Below are 3,435 nucleotides of genomic sequence, written 5' to 3'. Positions count from 1 at the left end.
TTCCCCTTACTCATAGAACAATACCTAAATAACACTACTATTTAATGTTGGAAAGAATATCACTATCTATTGCCCCATGACTTCACTCATAATCCCCAGCACTGACTAGACCAAAATTTACTTATTTACATTCTCATATTTGTTGTTTCTCTCAATCCAAAATCTTTGAGGGAGGGACTCTCTTATGGTTGCTTCTCTAAAACCCTGCATATAATATTGCTTAATGCTTAATCAATATCTGTTAATTGATTGTCTTCCCACCTTCAACCTCTCCTTCCAATCTATCTTTTTCACAGCTACCAAAATTTTTTCCTAATATACAAGCCTTCCTTGATCCCCAGTTCTAGAACCATTTGTGGCATCTTGTTTTCTCCAGGAGGAGAAAATAAGTATTCTTCAGACTGGTGTCTAAAACCCTCTACAATCAGGAAACAATTTTCCTCTCTAAGCATATTTCACATTATTCTTCTTGATATACTCTATCTTCTAACCAAACTGAGTTCTTACCTGATTCCCAAACTTGAAATTCCATGTCTCATCCCTCAACATTCTTGCAGACCAACAGCCATGTTCGAAATTTACTCCTTTTTCATCTCCTGCTTCTAAAAATCCTCACTCTTTCAAGATCAATTTGGGTGCTACTTCTTCCATGAATTCTTCTTCTCTTTACACTCACAGGTAAGAGAGTTTTTCTCCTTTCAAGAGCACTTTATATAAATCCCTCACTTATCCACAAACATGCTTTACTTTGCAATATGATTATCTCAGGATATCAATCAACAAGCATTTTAAGGACATATTATGACATATTATGGACATATTATATGCCAATGGACTTGGAGATGAAAAGAAAAAAGAAAAAGTTCTATTTTAGTAGAATTAAAAAAAATAAGGGAGGAAGGGTTTGGTACTCCAATTGATGCAGTAATATATTGATGGAGTAATGTGTTAATAAGGTGCTAATACCCTGCCTCTACCTTTAGGAAATTCAAATATTTTATGATTGAATGAGAAGGAAAAAAGTTATCGGATAAGCAAATATTACTCAAAGCTCTGAAAGACTATTAAAAGTAACAATCATCTAGATTAAAGAAGTAGAAAACTAGAGAAAGTCAGAAATTAATGGAAAATAGAGATCTTCATCTCTGAGGGAATGATGGGAGACAAAGGGATTTGTCTCCTCCAACATACCACCTTCCACAATCTGCCACATCTCTACTCACTCAGAAGTAGACATGAGGAGTACAATATAGATTTTGAGGTCCAATTGAGAGAGACACAATTGAGAGAAGAGAGAGTGATTAGGGGCCAGAAGTAGTTTCATGGAGCATATTCTTTGACAACAAAGAAGAGATTCGGTTATGAATTCAACACAGATCTATGCCATAGCATTCTTATTGGACTGCAGTGAAGACTATACAAGGGGAAAAAAGACTTCAAGGCACTGTAGCATTGGAATTTTGAATCAATGAATGAATAAATAAATGAAAAAGTAAGTAGTTACTATATACTAACTACTGAAGTAATCATTCTTACAAAATATAAGTAAGCAAGATAGTCCTTGCCCTCAAGACCCTTACCTTTTGACAGGGAAAGATAACATATATAGGAAGCTAAAGTTGTAAAGTAGAGGAAATTGGAGAGACTAGGCACATTGTAGTGGTTTGGAAATGGTTAAGGAAATGGCATAGCATAATTGGTATAATTCTAAGCAGGATATGGTGAAGGTTTACCAATTAGAGGACAGGGTCTCAGGGACAGTTGTAATCTCTCTTGGTCACATGTGTTTCCCTATGTGTATGCTTAAATGTCATTGTTATTTAAGACTGAGCCCACTCTTTTCCTGTATAGTTTGTATATTTGTAGAAAAGGATGTCAGTTTTACTGGGGAAAGAGGGGCTATGGGAATGTTTTCTGGCTACTATTTTTATTAGTTCATAGAACTAATTGTCTTTGTTATGAGTTAATTGTGTTTACTAACTGATAATTAAATAAGGGCAATCACAACAGTGGGGGCAGTAGAGCTATATAGTGTTGAGTCATGTAGGAGTCTAGATAAATAGAATACACTGGAACCTATAAAAAATAATCAGTATTCCTGGGGAAAGTACAGTATTGGGGTAATACCCCAGAGGAGGTGCTATACAAATTACTTGAAAACAGTGAATGCTATTTATCAGTGTCTCATGTAATACTTTACATCCAGTAAGTACTTAATGAATGTTGACTGAATTTCCCTAAAGAGTTCACCTCAACCACATTTTTAAGAAAGCCTCCTTTTCACATCACATCTATACCATCAACTACAATGCTACTTGAAGAACTGAGGAAAATAGAGTAGCAAAATTAATATAAGATATATATTTCTTGGTGCAATCATTCTCAAACTAATTTACTAAAGTGTTCAATTTAATAATACCTTGGTTTAGTTTTGTTTGAAATAAAAGTTGGCCAGAAAGAAGAATTTGAGACATTATTTGAAGTGGTGTCAAATGTAATAAATACTTCTTCCAATTCAGACTAATCTGTACAGACTAATATACATTTGGCTCATAATTTTTTCAGTGACATATGGTTACAATTTTTAGAAAATAACTTCTATACTTTAGGCAAAAATTATTGGGGTCAGGATATAATAAATACATCTATGTAGTATGGCATTTATCCCAAGTAATGTTCTAATTAGAGTGACTTGATAAAAGGGTAGGTTATGATGGGACATTATTATTTTATTATTTATCTTTGAACATGCTTTTGCCCCTTACACTGAAAACATTAAAATGATAATTTCCATTTAAAATGTGCTTTTCTTCACCGTTACAAATTCACAGGGAAGAAGGGATGAATGTGAAGTTCTCTTTTGAAAAACTTCCTTTAGTTTCTGTTATCTAAAGGACAAAATTCCAAAGTCTTATTGGTTCTTTCTTTTTCGTTGTATTTGGTTCAAAGTTTTGATTATAGCAAAAAAAAAAAAAAGAGCCATTCTTGAGAAAGACACCCTTCCAGCTAGTAAATTTAAAGTGTCATTAGGAACCAACATTTTCCAGTACTTTCAAAAGACGTTCAAAAGAAATACACATAAGTAATTTTTTAAAAGGAAAATGAAAAAAAGAAATCCATTGGTATTATAAAACCATACTATAAAGCAATTGAAAATAAAAGTACCAAGCCTAATATAAATGAAAAAAAAAATAAACAATTTCAAAATATAGCCTGTATTTTCTCAAAAATAGTCAAAGTAAAGAGAAAAATACAGATGGAAATAATCAACAGTATCCTAACCAGGAAATACCCAAGATTTAACTAGTCTAAGCACATTACAGGTATACTTATGATGAGGAGGAAAATATGCAAGAAAAATATAGAAAACACTAAAAAGCAATAATTAGTTCACTGCCAATTTATAAAAGATAAGAGATTAGCATAAAATTAGGA

This window comes from Monodelphis domestica, chromosome 4 (assembly GCF_027887165.1).
Source record: "Monodelphis domestica isolate mMonDom1 chromosome 4, mMonDom1.pri, whole genome shotgun sequence".
In the NCBI taxonomy this organism is placed as follows: domain Eukaryota; kingdom Metazoa; phylum Chordata; class Mammalia; order Didelphimorphia; family Didelphidae; genus Monodelphis; species Monodelphis domestica.
This window is presented reverse-complemented; position numbering follows the sequence as displayed.